Source organism: Agelaius phoeniceus, chromosome 1 (assembly GCF_051311805.1).
Source record: "Agelaius phoeniceus isolate bAgePho1 chromosome 1, bAgePho1.hap1, whole genome shotgun sequence".
Classification (NCBI taxonomy): Eukaryota; Metazoa; Chordata; class Aves; order Passeriformes; family Icteridae; genus Agelaius; species Agelaius phoeniceus.
The window spans coordinates 89,090,410-89,110,488 of record NC_135265.1 but is presented as its reverse complement, the minus strand read 5'-3'; positions in this window follow the sequence as shown (position 1 = coordinate 89,110,488).

Below are 20,079 nucleotides of genomic sequence, written 5' to 3'. Positions count from 1 at the left end.
AATCCAGAAAACATGTACATGTTACTGAAGGAAGATTTTTACCGGACTTGGCGCCCTCAGGAGTACTTCGCAACTAAAAATAAATCCTGTTAAAGTTGGTTTTAAGGAGATAAATATAAAAAACTTTGGACACCTTTTACATTTTCGTTTCTTAGACTGAAAGAAGTAGAAAAGAACAAAAAAATAAAAATGGAGAATTAAAGTGCAGATAAGTGAATGAGCTTTAAAAAGTACTTTATTTCTATCTACAGCGCTATTAGCAACTGCAAGTAAATATGTCTGTTTATGACTTGTGATTTTGAATTGGCATTGTCCCATAAATGATGAGAGCAAATGCAGACCAAGCTGTTGGATCCACAACCTGCAACTGATACACAAGCTGTGCTTCAGCACCACTGCTGCACTGAGATAAGCATATGTAGTAAATAGTAGAAGGATATGCTCCAGTATGCAAACTCTGTAAGTGTACATACTTACTCCATAAGCACATATAGTAAATAGATGTAGTAAATAGTAAAAGGGTATGTTCCAGGATGTAAACTGATGCTTAGAAAGATGCTTACTCACACTAGTGTTGGCTGTTGATAGCTGGCAGTAGATTGAGGTATCTGGAATGAGTGTTGTGGAGGTACCGGGGTATGAAATGTTTGCTCCTAAACCATGTCCTGGGTTCCCACAGAGAGGATGTTGTGTGAACCAGCTGGCAGTGGGGGGTCTGCAGGCAGCCTTGATGAGCAGGTCATGGTGGCCAAATGGTGGGGAACCAAACTATCAGCAAGGGATGTGGAGTGCCTAGTTTTATTTGCTGTTCAGCGTGGCTCTGGCCTCACAGGTGCCTTTGGAGCACTCCCACAGGAGCTCTCAGGGGTACAGTAGTTACCTCTGTGCTCTGGCTTACCACTCACTATCAGCTGAAATAGAGAAGGAGGTAAAATATTTTGAACCCAAGTCTTGGTTAGAATCAGAACATCCTTGCTAAATTAAATTTTAAAAAAAACACATCCTCAGAATGAACCAAAGAATTCATTATTCTGTATTTTAACTCTTTTTTTTTCCCCTCCAGATTAAAGGCGCTTGCTCTGGATTTACAGGAAGGAGGAACTGGAAGAATAATGAACTTTCCAAACCTCTCATATGAAGTAGAAATAAAATCAGAGCCTGTAGTTACTTAAGTGAGCTTCTCACAGGAATCAGAGGAAGAAGATCCTCTTCTGTCTTGTTGGGGGCTCAATTTTTCCCCATTTCTTCTCTGGTTTCTTCTTGAGCCAAATTGTTCAGGAGTATAAGGGATGAACCCAAGAGTTTGCAAGTTTTGGATCATGTCTCCCTTTTTTAAAAAACTGAATATATGCAGAATTATTCCTAGCCACACTAAAGGGAGTAGACATTGGAAATAAACTTTATTATACTTTGGGTCTTGATTTCTGCAATAACTAAGTTGGGAAAACAATTTATACGTTAAAGTGAGGGTAATGTTTTATACATTATGCTAGTAAATATTTTCTTTAGTTTCAGTTCATTTTCAAGAAACTGCATCTCAGTTAGCATGTATTTACATGAACTCTCATTGGTTTTTAATATTTATGAATCATCTTGCACTGTTACAAAAGCATCAGTTTACTGTAAACCACAGGTCCATTCAGTATGCAGTTTGAGGCTCTGACCATTACCAGCTCCCTTAGTTGCTCTATGCCCAGCAATATCAGGGTAGTACTTACTGTCAGTTATGGCTCTATGTCCCTATTGACTTTCCCAAATTTGCACAGAGCTATTATTTTTTATTCCAATTAAAAACAAAATCAAAACCATAACAAAACCAAAACCCCCTTTTGAGAATGCCTTTATAGTTGAGCGATGAAAAGCACACACACTGGTGGTGTTCAAGATCACCCAAATACAAAATGTTCAAATGCCAGCATATCTTTGTAAAATGTACGTTTCAGTTTCCATGTCACAGGATCTGCATATTTAATGTCTGATTTGCAAGCATAACTTGGCACTCAAGCCTTTCGCATGCTGGGAAACAGTTTTACAGCTTAAACATACATCTAAGTCGATGGAAATGATGACAAAGGTTAAAATCGGGGATTTTTTATTATCTATAGAGCTCCTGTAGAAATTATTTTTTTCCAGAAGACAATATATCTGCATTAGAGATAATTGTCCAAATTGCTCAAATAACCCAAAGGTAATCAGAAAGGTTATTGAGAGAACAAGACAGAACATCTAAACTGACACAAACAAAATCCTTCCTCACAGGTCATTATATTGCTTCAGGGTGTCACTGTTGCTGCAAACAGTTGCTGCCAGGGAGCTTTCCTCTGGTTTTCATTCATGCTGTCCAGAGAAAGACAGACTTTCTGTTTTGTTCATTATGAAACACACAAATCTTGCATGCTGACAGAGCAGCAAAGCAGAGAGATGAAGACTTCAGTTTGGGTACTGTATTTGATGTCTTTATGCTGCTGAGAAGTATGAACCAGGCCACCATGACCCCTTGTGAGTCAGTAGTACCCATTGGCAGAAATTTGATCTTCTGCAGGGTAGACCCAGCCACAAGCACCTTGCTTCCATTCAACCTGTTGTAGATGCCTGCAGATCTCCACTGCTGTCAGTACTGTTCCCTCAAAGCCATGCTGCAGCCAACATGAGTTGGACCTTTGGTGCAGCATCACCTTGACTACTGTGTGTGATTCTGGACTTCACCTTTTAAGAAGGATGCAAAGGTCCTGGAATGCATCCAGAGGAGGGCAACAAAGCTGGTGAAGGAGCTGGAACACATGTCCTGTGAGGAGCAGCTGAGGATTTCAGGTTTGTTTAGTTTGGAGAAAAGAAGGCTGAGGGGAAGCCTCGTTGGTCTCTACACCTTCCTGAGGAAGGGACATAGGGAGGGAGGTGCTCAGCTCCTGTCACTGGGCACCCAGTGACAGGAGACATGGGAGTGGTTCAAAACTGTGTCAAGGGAGGTTTAGACTGGAAAATAGGAATAATTTCATTACTGAGAGCATGGTCAAACACTGGAACAGGCTTCCAGTAGGGGTGGGCAATGCTCAAAGTCTGTCAGTGTTTTAGAGGTATTTTAACAATGTCCTTAATAAAATGCTTTAACTTTTGGTCATCCTTCAACTGGTCAGGTAGTTGGACTACAAGGTCTTTGTAGGTCCATTCAAAATGAAATCTTTTCTCTTCTCTTCTCTTCTCTTCTCTTCTCTTCTCTTCTCTTCTCTTCTCTTCTCTTCTCTTCTCTTTGTAATAAAAAATTCTTTCTAAATCACCAAGGATCAATTGAATGGTGCATGTTAGTGATATGTCTGAAAGAGGCATGATGCCAGTCTTTCTGTCCTTGCTGTTGGTATGTGCAGATGCTTGTTTTATCTGTGTAAATTAGAAAGTGAATTTCAGGCCAATAAGTAGATTTTTAAAATAATATTATTGCGCATAAATGGAAATATATATATTTATTGTTTCAGTCATTTTGGGATTCTCTGATTGTCCCTGATGTCTAGCTTTTATCTGCTTCACCTGAGTATCTGCTTCACCTGGTAAGGTCTGTCAGTCATGCCTAGGTGTGATAACCACTTCACAGATTATGGACATTCTTGGGAACTTTTCACAGAGCATGTCAAAACCTTCATTTAATGTACACTCTCAAATTTAGCGTGGATGTGCAAGCAGTAGTACTTGAAATGATTAGGAAGTCCCTAGAGATCACAGATTGCCAGTTACTTTAGACTATGCCCTTTAAGAAATAACCTTCCCCTTACCTATTATTGTGTGAGGGGTGTAGCCTAGTGACTTACTTTCTCTTGTACAACACAATAGAAGCATGAGTTCCTTAGGTTTTACTAGTAAGATTTACTGCATTTATGAAAAGGTATTTCACAAGCAAGCAATGTTAGAATTCTAAAAATGAGACCAGGAAAAAAAAACTAAAACAGGCTCTTGAATATAAAAAAAATAAAATAGGAAACAACACTGAAATGAAGCTAGTCTAGTCAAGTCTTCAGACTAGATCACCAACCTGAATAGTCTTACAACAGCTTATTGATTGTTTTGTTAAAATTTTTGTGCACTTTGCTAATTATAATCAAAGACTTCTTTTAAAATGCTATTATTCTAGCCTACATGTTAGGCTAGAATAATAAAAAATTATAAACATTCTTAATACTGTGTAGTGTTGAGTGAGTTGTTTGGTATTTGATTGCAGTTTGATTCAAGTGACAGCAATTTTAAATATCTAACTACATATTAATAGAAATATGACATGCACTGTCATATTTTTGCTGTAAAATTATTAGCATTGTGAGAGATCTGGATGCAATTTTACATAATTTGAATTAACATAAACCAGGCTAATAATGTGCACTTGTGAGCAAATCTTTTGTTCCAGACTGAGGCAGAGCAGTTGAGCTGGAACTCAAGCAGACAAATGATGGAGTTATGGAGGGAAATCCCTTCTCCTTCAGCAGAGAAGGAGCTGTTATCTTAAGTTTCTTATTAAAATGAAAGCTTCTACCCTCTATCAGAGAAAATGCCTGTTGCGATCACTAGTCCAGAGTCACAGCTGTATTTGAGTGTCTGCTTCCTGTCAAAACTGCTTAAACTATTAAGGATTACTTGTGATACTTTGGCTTGTACGGGGTTTTGTGGAGGGTTGTCATACCTAAACTTTCAATATTCACTTATACTGCTGTCCCATCAGTCCTTTCTAGGAAAAATTGGTAAATATGTGTCTTCAGATGATGGTGATGAGCACTTCCAGCCCCTATACTCCCACCAATTAATTGCTTTTTATTATTGAGTAATAGTCTATTTCCTGCATCCTTCCAAGGATGTCATACAGACCAGGACTATTGGACTTTTGTGAAAGTTGTAGTACTCCCAATCACTTTTTGTGTTTCAGCAGGTATGTCACACACTCAGCAGAAGCAATGGAAAGGGATTTGTCTCCTACCACTGAACATACTTCTTCCAGAAAACAATCAACAAGTTCTCAAAATTACATTCCCTTTCAATGGTTGATTAAATAATGATTGCATTTTAGAAAGTGTGTAATAGAATCAAGAATGGCTTGGTTTGGGAGGCACCTTAGAGGTCATCCAGTTCCTACCCTCCTGCAATGAGCAGGGACAACTTTCACTAGAGCACGTAGCTCAGAGCCCCATCCAGCCTGGCCTTGCTAGCACCCTGTCCTTCTAACATTTGCATGCCATCCCAGAGCTTGCCAGGGACAAGCCTGGTACAGTTCCCCTCTCCCATCACATCTAGTTTAAAGCTCTGCCAATGAGCCCCACTGATTGTGGAGCAAAGACTCTGCTCCCTCACTGAAAAGGGGAGTTCTGCCTAATGCCAGCATGCCCAGTGCTGAGTAGGCCATCCCATTGTCAAAACCCACATTTTGGTGGTGACAACAGCTGTGGAGCCATGTGTTAACAGACTTGGTCCACCCATTGCTTCCAATGTCTCTGCCTTCAACTGGAAGTATAGAGGAAAAAATTCCTTGTGTCCTAGAGTCTCTTAGCAACAGTCCCAAGGCCCCAAAGTCCTTTTTGATCATTCTTGGACTATGCGTTGCTACTTCATCATCCTCTAGTTGGCAGAGCAGTAATGGGTCTGAGGGCTGCACTGGGCTAGGAAGCTTCCTGGTGATGTCCTTAACCCCAGTCCTAGGGAGGCAGCAGAGCTCCCTGTGGCTTTGGCCTGGTCTGCATATTCCCTCTATTCCCCTTAGGATGGAATCACCTACAGCTATTTCAACCCACCTTTTCCTACTCTTGGAAGTGGTTGTAATGAGGTGGGTTAACCTTTCTGACTGTGGTGACCCCTCTGGTGTAACTGGACCTTCATCCTCTTCCTCCTTTGGCTGGCCTTCCATGCACAGAGCCTCATGCATTTTGTGTCGAGGCACCTGGGGAGTGAGGTGGGTGAAGAAGAATTTCACTTGCCACCCAGAGGGAACATGGACTACCCTCCATGCACTACTTTCTTTACAGCTTCTACCTTCTCCTTGCTGGGGGATGAAGAAATGGTCCCCTTGATCTTGAATTATTTCTGGTGTCTGCTTCTGTCTCAGGGAGGCCAGAGCTTGATTACAGCAGTCTATCTCCCTTTTTGATTCTCTAATATTCCTTAACCTTTCTACCTCATAGCGTAACTGATACCAGGCTGAGCAGATCATCCACCTGGTCACATTTGACACAACAGCTAGTCCAGTGGAAGGTTCAGGTACTCCCCACAGTCTGAAACCTGAACAGCTCCATGTTTTTCTGGCAGCTGTGCCTGGGTCACTACATACATCCCTTTCGGTGAGTGTAAATGTCTTGTCTCCCCTTCAAGTGGACACCATACCCAAGCTGTCTTGGCAAGGGCAATGGCCTCCACCTAAACTGGCTGCTTGAGCTGCATTGCCCCAGTGCCTTTCCTGCTTGCCCTGCCTGTGTGAAGTGCTGCACCATGCCCTGGATAATGCACCACACCCTCTTTACCCATGAGCATCAGAGCATGCTGCTTATTTCGGCACCTGGCACCATACAAACAAGGCTGACCTCTACAAGCTCTTTCCAATGGATCTGAATGACACTGGCTCTTCCCCCATACTATTAGCTTATTTATTAAACTTTTGTAGGCTATCTGTTCAGACTTATCGGTAATTCTTATCTGACCAAGAAGATTACTGACAGGTTCATTCATTTTAAAAGGAGACTAGAATGGATTTCTCATTTGCTGTCAGTCCATGTTCTTCATTTGTCAGAAAAAAAGTCAAAGCTTTCTCTTCATTTGTCAAATCTGTCTTTCCCATCATATACAGTGAGTCAGAGATTACAACTCATCTCAAGTACTTATAGCAAATACATTGTGAACAGTAAGAATGAGATTGCTTGACTTTGCAGTGCATGTGCGTAGCTCATAGCATGTAGCTATGCTACAGGACACCATTGGCAAGATCAAGCCAGTAAAATAGAACAGCAACATATACAAGAGTCCTGCTCCACTCACAGCTATGCAAGCTTTGTCTTTTTGGTCTCTCTTGTCTCTGATGCTTATGACAGAAAGACATGAGGTCTTCTGCCATTGTGCATGCAAAAAAGCGTTGGCAAGATTCTCTTAAGGAAGCAGCTGATTCTTTTGAATTCCAGTGAGCTTCTCAAATTTTTTGCATCCCAAGGATATTAACACTCAGAATCACAGAATCTATCACAGCATGGTTGGTGTTCAAAGGGGCCTCTGGAGATCACCTAGTCCAACCCCTGCAGGTTAACCCAGAACTGATTACACAGGATCACATCCAGGTTTTGAGTATCTCCAGAAAATGAGACTTCACAACTTCTCTGGGCAGCCTGTTCCAGTGCTCTGTCACCATCACGTTAGTTTTTCTTCATACTCAGAGGGAACTTCCTGTTCCATTTAAGTTTGTGGCCATTGCCCCATGTGCCATGCCCTGTCACTGGGCATCACTGAAAGAAAGTCTGGCCCCATCCTCTTGACACCTGTCCTTAAGATATTTGTGTGTATTGACAAGATCACTTCTCAGTCATCTCTTCTGATTAAACAGGCCCAGCTCCTCAGCCTTTCCTCCTCATCAGAGAGATTCTCCAGTCCTGTAATCTTTTCCATAGCCCTACTCTGGATCTCATCTCACAACATCCAAGTAAGATGAACAAAGCAAGACTAGAATTCATTGTCAGGTTCAAGAGAAAATCCAGATTATCAGACAAGTTTGTGTGAAATCAATCCACAAGTCGGGGGCAAGATCAACTCCAGTGATTTCTGGGCACATCCATCATGACAGAGGAGATCTGAGATTAAGCCAGAAATTCAAACTGCAAATCTCCCATAGCATAGCCAAGAAAGAGATTAAGAGCTTAAACAAGCTGATGTGTCCATGGGCAGTGGTGTGAGTCAAGGCCCCTGATAAAGCTGGTTAGTGCCACTAAGGCTTATTAATGCGTTCAGAGCCAAGAGATGTTGGTGAAGTGATGGTGAAAGGAACAAGGGAATTACCTCTGCTCCCTTCTCCGTCTGTTTTTATGCTGACAGGAGGGGCCACAGAAAAGGAGAGGAGATGCAAACTAGGTGTGTAGTAATAAGCCAGTTTAGAAATAAGAAAAAGAGGAGGATGGAGGGGATGGGTGATTACAAGCTAGAGAAAAAGGAAACAATAGCAACCTGTGTGAGAACTGAAAAGAGAAAAGAAAGGATGGAAAAAAAGAGTAATGAGGAAAATTGTGGCTCCCATAAGCATGATGCGGTTATAGAACAATAACACTTCTATGGAAGTAAGGGAAAAAGCTTGAGTGTATATATTTATTCTACCTATTTTGTGGCAGCTGGAGCTTTGTCCTTATGACTGTGCCAAAAAGGGATAACATCTTACTAAGTCATTATATTTCATCTCTTTGTTCTCTCCTTCAAGTTGCCTTCGTTTTTACTGTTACATCTTATTCTACTCTGATGAAAGTATCTCTACTTGCCATGGGTGTCTGCAGGATTTCCTATGAAGATGTATAGTTTTCCCTTTATTTCTACTTTTTGTTTCCCAATTTCTGTCTGTTACCTGACCTGTGCCATGAATTTCCTATCGCCTAAGTAGCATCAGGTCCATAGCTGACCATGTCTTGCTCTCTTTCCTCAGGTATGTATTTAGTTCACTGTTTACTTTATAAGGAAGGGACTACCTCCATTGTAGGGGGATAGAATATAAGAAAATTAAGATACTGCAGAAAGTACTCTTACCCCTTATGAGTTGCAGCTGGGTTAATTAGCAAAGATTAGGAACAGGCCTGACTTTAGCAGGCCACAGCTGTAACCAATGAGAAGAAGAGTGCTATAAAAGAGTGGGGTGGCTGGGTGAGATGGGTATTGGAGTCAGTTGTCTTCCTTGTGATGAAGAAGGAGTCAGTGCTCTGAGGAGCTGCCTGCAAGAAACACCAAGAAGGTATGGAACCTTAGTCATAAGGAGATGACAGTATGGAACCCCTGCAATAAGATGACAACATTCCATTGAAGCAGAATTTGAATTTGCAGTAATGTGAGTGTAGATTTACACCAGGAGAGCTTAGATCAGATCTTCATTAGTTGCATCTAGCATTTTTCAACCCACGTCAAAAATGCTTCATTCACCTTAATGATACTACTTCCAATTTCATGTGTCTGTAGCCTTTCAATTATCAGTTCTGATATTTCTCTGTCAACTCAGATTTTCTTGCTGTCATTTTCCTCTTGCTTCTTAATCATAGATTTAGGCACAGTTCTCATTGTCCTTGTCAACCTTGGACTGATGAGCAATTTCACAAAATGAGAACCAAATGTAATATCATTTTATACTTTCACATTCAAGAGTATTTTTAAAGATAAATGTAAATTCCTATTACTTTGTTGTGTTAAAATATTCCACAGCCCTTTAATGTTTCACAGTTTTAACTTTTTCATGTTTCATGGTCTTAATTCAATTAATGACCAGAATATAGGGAAAAAAGTAGAAAACTTATCAAGTCTTTTACAACAGTAGTAGCTCTGATTCTTTTTGCAATGGATTTTGCATCCTGCTTTCAAAATAACTGAACCACAGCATGAATGAAAGTGTTACTTACCAGGACAAGTGAAGTGAAAATACAAAAGAGAATAAGAAATATTTCAATGGAACATACGTATTACTCCATTGTTGTGTAGTTATATTGTGGATGGTAACTTCTGACTGTATTTGGAAAGAGATAGCTATGTGTGAATTAATCAGAGTCAAGTCAACTTTATTAAGTGTAGGTTACCCTTATGCTTATAAATTTGGCCCATAATCTAATTTACTCTCACTTTTATATTTAAATTCAGGCATGATGTGACAGAATTGATAATCTCAGTTACCGCAATTAATTTCTCCTTTCAGAAAATAATGCATGAAGCATCAGATTTATTGAACTAACCTAAATAGTTTAAATCGAGTCTAATGTAAAAGTTGTTAGGAAAAAACATGCCTTTTATTTTTTAAACTGGCATGTAGAAGGTGTGTTGCTATTTCTGGTGTGTGATAGCAGGATCAGGCAAGATCTAGTCCTTTAGTTATGGAAGAGGGAGACCCATACTCAAGTTACTTTAATTTTAATAAGAGGAAATTATATTTATTATTTGAAGTTGTTAAATATTGAGTGTTGAACAGGGAATTTGCCAACTTAATTGAATTAGTGCATGTATTCATTTGTATTATTTGATTATGTCAACTAGGAAGAAGCAGACTCCTTCTGTGAATAATTTGATTCTTCTGTATTTTTGCTTCAATCAACAATGAAAATAGTTGGTTTCCCATCTTACATATAAAATCCCATCAATATTTCAAGAATCTTTTCATCCCAAGCCCATTTTACAAGAACCTTTATTCATCAATCTGACCTTAGGAGGTTTTTTACTGGCACTCAATGCCAACTCTTTGGTGACTCCTGAGCACAAACATGCCTCAGGCAGATGAATCAAAACTCCAGTGTCCCTTGGGACAGGGATTGTCCTGGATCATTTAGGAGTGCTTTCAAGAGTCTTGTTTGCACTAATAGTCTTCCAAACCTGTCCCAGACTTATTTCACCCTGGCCCTGAGCCTGAGGCATCTCCAGTTCAGGGTGATGGGATGGGTGAGGAGCTGCAGCCACCAGCAGCAGTGGTGAATGCTCCCAGTTTGTTTGAGGCTAGATCAGCTGGGTTAGTGCAAACAGTTTAAATACATTTTCTCTTCAGTGAGGTAGAACCTGTGAACTTTTCCTCCTCCAGATTACTGGTTGTAGCAACATCTGACAGGGAGGCGTTGCCTCACAGTGAGGGATAGTGAGGGACAGATCCCTCCTTTTAGACCAGAGAAGGGTCTAAAGTTTAAGTTTGGTAGTGACCAAGTGAATTCAGGTTGGTGCAGTTGTGCAAACTTCTGGATAGCATGGAATGGCTCCTCTCCCCTTACCTTAAATTGTACTAGGGTTACTGAATCTGCCCTGTGGGATTTTGATATCCAGATTCAGAGATAAGAAGCAGCAAGATCAGCAGTGTCTCAAAATTACTGCAGATAAAGATAAACCATAATCAACATTTAATATACCAAATTTGGTGAAACTTTGAAAATGGAATCACCATTCTAGCTTGCCTTAAGTCTTTTCTCAGCAAGTAGTAGGGGTATTCTTTTCTCTTGCTCTGTGTGGGGGAATAAAAAAGAGATGTTAGCTATCTCCTTTCTTTGATGGTTTGCCACCATTGATTTTCCCAAAAGCTTCTGAGAACGTGCAACACCTCAGACTTGAATTGCAGCGTGACAATTTCTTATGTGGAAAAACCCTTTTTGAATTTTCTGAATATACACATGAAAGCTATTACAGGAAGTGGGGGGGAGGGAAGCCACGAGGAAGCAATAGAGACAAACTGATTTGAAGGCTTTCTTAAGACACATTTTTCTGTGAAGTTTCCATGCCTTTTCCATAGGAAATATATTAGTGGTATCAATGGGGAGAGTAGTATTTGAGGTGAAGCTGTTTTACTACTTTAAAAAGCACCACCAAACAGGATACAGATCAATTCAGAATAGTTTCGGGGGGGGGAAAAAAGGGAGTAAAAATACAGGAGCTCTACTGCTACGGAGCTTATAGGGACCCTCAGAATTTTCTGGTGTTAATTGGTCAAAGTGTTGTTTTATATCAAAATCCATAATATAATCTGCTGACTTGTTGGAATTTGGATGTGGTATGAAAAACTTCTTTGTTAAAATCCTTGGCTCATGATTGACCACATGTGGTGTCAGAGATAAGAGGGTTTTAAAAAATGCCCACCAGCAGTAGAAGGCAGGTAGCCAGGTGGAGGTACTCTGTTTCTTGCAATAGCAGATGCTGAAGCAGCACATATTTTTCAGTTTTTAGGTATCCCAGAAAGAGGAGGCTGACTATGAAACTATATTACAGAAATCTGAGGAGTATTTTGTCCCATCTGAAAAGATATGAGTATATACAGAAAAAGATGGATTTTGGCAGAGATTGTGTGAATGGGAGAAAAAACATAGAGGAGCTTCTGACTGATTGAAGACTGTAGAGCTAGGCTTGCAATTTTCAGTACCTCTATTTTGAATAAGAGAACAGATCTTGAAAAGAAGAGACACAGAATTAAGCTATGATTAAAGCAAATAGAATTTACCAATCAAACCAAGCAATGTAATACAAGCCTTTAATTTGTGGATGGTTGGCAATCTGGACATGACAGAAAATTCAAAACATTAAAGGAATGAAGGGTTTAGCAGGAAAGGCATGGAAACCTCAAAGAGGGACTTCACAAATAAATACCACAAGAGCAGCACCAGCTGAAAGCAAATGGGACATTTCTTATTCCTAACTGCAGTACAGGAGACCAATTAATGAGCTGTCAGAAACAGTTACTTTCCAGCTGGAGGAAAAGCCATAGGTAACAGAAGGTAAGGAAACAAAATTAAAGACTTAGGGAAGGAGGATTATGTTGCTAAGTGAATTTTTTCCTGGATGTATGGGTAAAGAATTCTCCAAGATTCAGATTTTAATATTACAGGGAAAACTTAATATGCCTTCTTTAATAAAAAAAGACATGATCCCTTTGCTTATGCCTGAATTTGTTATGAGCAAGATATCACACAAGAAGCCTAATGTTTTTGTACAGCAGCATTTTTTCTTCTTTTCTTTGTTTGGTTGGGGTTTTTTGTGGTCTTTTTGCTTTGTTTTTGATTTGGGTTGGTTTTGGTTTGTTTTGTTTGGGGCTTTTTTGGCAATAAAGCATCTCAAGACCTTTGACCTTAAGTTGGTTTGATACAGACTGGTGTTTGCCACAGCCTTGGGAGTCACTGGGTAATTGCTAAAGTTGGGATAGGTGTGTTCCTGCTTTGACAAGTACAAAGCCCAAGGAGGTGGCATGGGGCTGGGCAGTAGGAAAAATAAAAATCAAGGCCAGTAGATAAGCAAGGTCATTGCAAGGGAAACTCTCACAGCTTCTATCACCTTTAGATCAGTAGCTTTTCTTGGGTCCATGGACACAGCCAGGGCTGCTTCTCCCCTTCTGCACATCATGCCATATATCTTTCTAAGGATGGGGGATCTAGAAAACTACTTCAGTGTGTAGGAAATGGCATAAGGTCTTTGTCAAGACAAACCTTTTTTTAGTCAGCATCACTTTCTTTTGCAAAATTAGTGGTATACGCCTTTAATGCTGCTTTCCGGGTGTTCTGTAAACAAATGTTTTAATCAGGAACAGGGTTTTATAAACCCTTTATAGTCTGACAGCAAAATCTATGTATAAATTCAAAACAGGACAAAATATTTTTTCTTCATTTCAGCTTCATTTGAAGCTGAAATCAAGCTTCAAACCTATGGCCACCACAGAAGGAGTTGATGCCAGGGCAATCCCAAGATGGGAGTGAAGGTGCATGTGGATATCAGCTACCTGGTGCTAGTCTAAGTCTTCCATCCTGCATTGCTGCTACAGGATGGAGTTTATACCTTAGCAAACATTGGAGTACCACAGTGGATTGGAGAACTTGCAGTAGTCTCAGGTCAGGAGAGAGCAGACATTGCTCAGGCAGTGGCCTGTACACAGGAGGGATGCAGGCCACATGGCTTCCAGTTACAGATGGGCTGATGGAAACTCAGCAGGCTTCTACTGCACCCTGTCTGTGCTCAGATGTGAGCCAGTCCTGTGGTCAATCTTTTAGCAAGTCAGTGGAGGACACAGTCATGGAGCTGAGGAGCCCAGAGGTGGCACATCTGGGACAGATCACTTTGGAGCGGTTATTGGCAGCAAACAGAAGTGCTCAGACACAATTGTTGTGGGGAGCACAGCTTGCAAGGCTAGGGCCATATATCAGATTATTAAGATCAAGAATGGCTTTAGTTAATAATTCAGTGCTGATTTAATTTAGAAAATGCCAGAAGTGCCCAGCAAACTTGGAAAAAAAAAGCCTGAAATCTTGTTAGGTTGCTGGAGGAGGATGGACAGATCCATGCAGGAAGCAGGTGTCCCATTGCACAGAGCAGTGCATAACTATGATTTTGACCTAAAATAACAAACTGATTACCTGCATCATAAAAGCAATCCAAACTCCCATTCTGACTCATTGATCTTACTTCATATTTAGCATAATTGCTAAATATGCATAATGTGAGGCATTTTCAAGGTCTTTTTTTCTCATCTGGTTTTTCACTTTCAAATGGAAGGTGAGGTCCCTCTATCCTCATGATCCCCTTGCCTTGAGGATGTGAGGCAAGGGGCACAAACTGAAACATATGGAAATCTTCCTGGACATCAGAAAATACTTTTTTTATTTTGGTAAAGGTGGTTGTACACTGGAACAGTGCTCAACAGAGGAGCTGTGGAGTCTCCATCCTTTGAGATGTTGCAAGACCATCTGGACACAGTCCTGGACAAAGAGCTCTAGATGGCCTTGCTTGAGCTGTGACATGAATCAGAAAGCTTGAGGTGAAGTTAGAAATGAAGCACCTATCTTCAGTCCATCACTTGATCTAAGCTGGGAGTAGTATTTCTCACATCACTGCTGTGCCACTGCTATGGAACATAGGTTTTCTTAAGTTTTCTTAAGTAAATTCCATTCAGACTCCAGATAATTATGTTATTGCTGCAATTAGTTTTGGGGGTTTTTTGTCAAAATGATGATTCAAACATTTTTTTTAATCCACATATGTATTTTCCTGAAATGACCTCAGCTCCCTCAGTTTATACACCTCAGTCAAGTGTAAAATTAAACAAAAGCAGTGAGAAAATTATGCTCAAAGAAAGAAAAACACATCTGGAAAAATAAGTCACTGTATTTTTCTTAATGCATTGTAGTCAAAGGCTGAGAAGTGGAAAATAGAAATCCCATTCCATTTTGTGGAAGCTCTTCTGCTGGCAGAGGTGAAACTAATAAGGCTAGAAAATCTTTATGATAAATATTTAATAAAACTTCATAGGTATGATTTACTGCATTATCATTTCTCAAAGAAAGGAAATAAGTAAGACCCTATACTTGCAAAGACCATGCATTTCCTTTAATAATTGCAAACCACAAACCTCCCCACTGGTCACAATTGTGTGGGTGTGAAATGGAATTTTCCTCTATTTTTCAGTTGCCTGTAACCCATACCTGGCCAGTACTCCCTAACCTGAAGTGCTGAAAAAATGGTGAAAATTTACTCAAATTGGAAGGGAATAGAAGCAGCTTCTTGGTGGAGAGGACAGCTCACTTGTAAGTCATAAATCATACTATTCCTCTCAAAGCAGTCAGAGTTCATGCACTCAGCATGGGTCCTCATTCTCATTTTAATAGATATTCTCCATGCATGAGAACATCATTTGTCTAGATAACTTAATTTTATTCATTCAATGTGTATATAAACCTGTACACTTTATTGCATGTAATTAAAGAAATCAGTGAGTGTATTTATTAAAAAAACCTACAAGGTTCTATATCTCTAAGTAAAGATGTTAGAAGTTGCTGTTTTAAGCTTCATTAAGATTTTTATGAAACAGAAATGTGCTTCTGGCATTGTATGGTTCTGCAGAAAATCTTTGATATGCATATTAGCATCAATTTATGCGTAGGTTTAGGTGCCTGTTTAATTAAAGGGATATTTCATTTGCTCTTTTGGGGGGGGGGGGGGGGGTGAGTCTGTTTAAAAGACTAACAGGGAATTTTGAATGGAGTGAAAGATCATTTGGTACCTTTGCAAGACAGTGAACCCAAAAGAGACAGCTCTCCATAGTGACTAAACACATGAAATTACCAAAAGTGCAGTGATTCATGGAAATATCTTGTATTTTACTTTTTTACCCTACCATGAATTTCCATGGATTGATTTACTGATGGTTTTAAGCCTGTTAATTAAGATGTTTGAAAATTGATGCCTTCTGTATATTCACATAGTATGTCTTAAGTAGGACAAAACTCCACCAAAAAATCGTCCTCTAGTTCCCAGCAAGATTTATCACATTTTTAAACAGTCAGAATACTGTGGAGAAAGTAAAAATACTATAAAAAAAAATTACAAAAAAACCTAACTAACCAACAAAAAAACACCCCAAAAGCAAAAAAAAAAAAAAAAAAAAAAAACAAAAACAAAAAACCCAAACCAACAGCCACTTATTGCTTTTTTTGTGTCACAGTGTTGGTGAGGAGTGAGATTCTATTCTGCTACAACCTCAAGATAGTGAGAGAAAAATATGAGAACTATAAAAATAATCCCAAATGACATTTTCTCCCAAATTCCACAATAAATGTGGAATGATTGTGCAGTAAATTGTGCAGTAAATACACCTGTTGTGGAATAGCTCGGTAGGACAAGGATATGTGCAGTAGTCGTCTGCTGTTAAAGAAAAGTCTATTTTTGTCCTATAGAATGGAGAAACTCTTCAAGAATAGTTAATCTATGTGAAAATATGGCACAGGAAGGCCTAAAAAGCAAGGTCAGTGCATTATAAAATGATTTGTTAAAAAAATTGAACCCTAGGGAGGGTAGAGCACAGAATGGTACAGGACATGAGTACCATCTTTGTCTTTAACTGGCAGTGACACCACCCCTATCTTGTTCCAGACAGTTTAGCACATCATATTGGCACAAAGAAGGAAACAGAAAAGGTGTAAAAGAAATCTTCCAAAAACCTTTCTTGGTTTAAGATGTTGAAGGCTCAGGCCTAGGTTTTTATGAGAATACCAGATTAATTGGACTCGCAACTGGTCTTTTCCAGTTTTCCTGAAGTTTGCTAAAAATTCTGTTCCCTTTGCTGGCTGATGCATAGATTTTGTTTCAGCTGTTAAAACTCACATTCTAATCTTTAAATGTCAGTCTATGCTGGTACTCGCAACAAGGCAGTGATTTTGGAACAATGATGCACTGAGTTTCTTTTAGCATTGAAGCAAAACCTTCCCCAAGAATTATGATGAAGTGGAGGACTGCACTCAGCAGCAGGGAGTCACTAATGACCATTTCTGTCCTCACCAGTAAATAGCACAGCAGTTAATGGAAATTACTTTTGAGTATTTCTCAAGACAGTTGAATGAAGAAACCAGCCAAAGACACATTTAAATCTCCTCTTGCTTAATTAACATGCATCTGGCAAACACATAACATTGTAAATACCATATTATCTCAGATACTGTAAAAGAAGAGCAGTGAGTAGATTGATACTGATACAGATAGGGAGATAAATGAGCTTGATAGATGATCTCCTGGTGTTTGTCACTCCCAATCATTGTAATTACAGCTACATTTAAATACTTGGCAGTATGCAAATCACAATTTAAAGTAAATAGTTGAAATACATGTGTCTGAAGAATTGCTTCAAACCATATTTCAAGAGAGAGATAGAAAGGAAAAGGGTTTAATGCATTCTCTAAAAATCAATTTGTTTATAAAATGGGGGAAACTGTTACTGTAGGGAAAACAATCCAATATTGCCTCTTATTTTCTTTTCTTTTTTTTTTATAGTTTCTTCTTTTTGTAAGGTTGATTTCTAAGGCAAATCCTCAGGAGTTTCAGAGAAAAAGAATTCTTTACAGCCTTTTTGATTAAGCACCTGTAAAACTGAAATTTCCAAAATAACATTGCTTTTGGAAGCACAGGTCTGTGATTGCTTTACATAAAAACTTTCAGATGTGACCTTCAATGCAATGTAGAACTGCACTGATTTTCCAGTCCAGCATTGCTGAAATGTCCTGGGCTTTAAGAGACTTAAGTATGCCACAACAAAGCTGGGATGGTGTCTTTTTTGGAAGACTATACTGTGAGTTTGTCAGGCATATTGTGAGGAACTGTGCTGAAAACTTACCTCTTGCATGGGGCTCACAGTGGTGTGATAATTAACTTTGTGTGGTTGGAAGAAGTCCTGAGAAAAGGAAGGACTTGAAAAGGTGCTGATCATTCCCAAATCACAAGAAGCGTTGCTTACAGGTGGGTGTAGGTGCACTGTGTGAGGGACTGGTACTTTGAGATGGGACTAAGCAAAACTGTAGGAGCAACATCATTCAGGAGAAGGAACAGACAGTTTCCATAAAAGTCATTTTAAAAAGCTGTGGACCAGAAAGAACATAAAAAATAGCTGACTTCTATTTGGTGATTTTTTTTTGTGTCTACCAAACTGCTTTGGATGGAGAAATCCTTCTACCATTTATTTATGTGTAGCATCTATCAAAAGCAAGAGGTCTCAAGACCTTCTTATTGTGAGATACAGGGTGTATCTGAAGGTCATGTTGGTAGTACAGAGTGATAACTGTGATGGCTTTTGAGACCTGCTCCCAAGTCCCTGTCCAGAATTTCTAGGCAGTGTCTTCCTCTGGCTACAGATCCTGCAGAAACCCCTCTGACCTCCCCTTTCTCCTGTTATTCTGTAAGCACCCTGCTATTCCCACACAAATGGTGCTGCCATACTGATTGATGATCCAGTGGGTGACCCTGGAGCTCCAGCCTGACTGAATAATTGTCTGGGGCATAGTAACCTTGGATGAGTGCACTAACATCCATAGGTGCTCCTGTCTGTGGGACTAGGAATACCACTCCCACTGTATTTTCCCATCTGCAATGGCATGCTTCTGATATGCTGTTTTCTTCCACCTCACACTACCTAAAACTCCTTTTTGTCCTGTGCTGGGATGTTTTTTTCCTGTCTTCCCCAGCAGGGAAGCTACAGCTTAAGTCATCTCCATTAATATAAAGTCCCCAAGGCTTCCTCTTCTTGTAGCTGATATCAGGACCTGTGTAGATGGTTTGCAATATATTCACTTTCAGAGTATGCAGTCAAAGCCCTGACAGATGAAGTCGTTCTTTTGGAAAAGGAAAGACCAAGAATCATGGCTCTGGGGCAGTTCATGTAACGCACTGATCCTTAACTGAAGACCCTGTGGCCCTTCTCCTAGCTCATTAGCAGACTTCCAGATTCCCAAGAGAGTTTGCATTGCTAAAGAGCCAGGTGCTGAGGAGTTTGCAGGCCAGTAATCTTTGAGCTTCCAAGTTTCTGCCCCTCCATTTTGTTGGCAGGTGATCAAGGCTCTTTGACAGCTGCCTGACCAGCATGCTATAGGTGAGGTGGGAATGCAAGATCTTACAGAGGTCCTCTTCACACAGCCTTCCAGGGAGTCTTCAGAGCTAACAAATAAATTTACAAAAGGTAAATACTTAGCTCCCAGTAGGAAGATCAAGACAATTGTACAGGGTTGACCCTGGCTGGATTCCAGGCACCAAAGCCTCTCTCTCACTCCCCTCTAGAGCTGAACAGGGGAGAGAAAATATAAAAAAGGTTTCATGAGTTGAGATAAGGAGTGTGAGAAAGCACTCACCAAATACTGTCATCAAAGGCAAAACAGGCTCAAATTAGAGATATTAATTGAATTTATTACTAACAAAATCAGAGCAGGATAATGAGAAGTAAAATAAAACCTTAAAAACACCTTCTCCCCACCTCTCTCTCCCTTCTTCCCAGCTATGCCTCCTCCCCCAGGGATGCAGGGGAACAGGGAATGGGGATCATAGTCAGCTCATTGCACATTATTTTTCCTTCTGCTCAGGGAGAGGAGTCCTTCTCCTGCTCCAATGTGGGGTCCCTCCCACAGGAGACAGTTCATTAACTTCTCCAGCATAAGTCCATGCCACAGGCAACAGCTCTCTACAAACTGCTGCAACCTGGATCACTCTTGCATGTGCTGTGGGTGGTTCTCGGCACCCCTGTAGTTCTCCAGGGGCTGCAAGGGCACAGCTTCACCTTGGTCTTCACCATGGGCTGCAGAGGAATCCCAGCACCTCCTTCTCCACTGACCTTGGTGTCTGCAGGGTTGTTCTCGCATGTTCTCACCCCACTGTTTGCTTGCCAAAATTACAATTGTGCAGTATCTTTCTTTTTCCTTCTTAAATATCTTATCATAGAGGAGTTGCCACTAGTTCTGATTGGCCCAGCCTTGACAGCAGCATGTCCAGCTTTGAGACTGCCAGGGATTGGCTCTGCTGGACATGGAGAAAGCTTCTGGCAGCTTCTCACAGAAGCCGCTCCTATAAGTCCCTCCCCTACCAAAGCTTGGCTATGCGAACCCAATGAACAACAAAAATCAGCTCCTGTCTAAAATA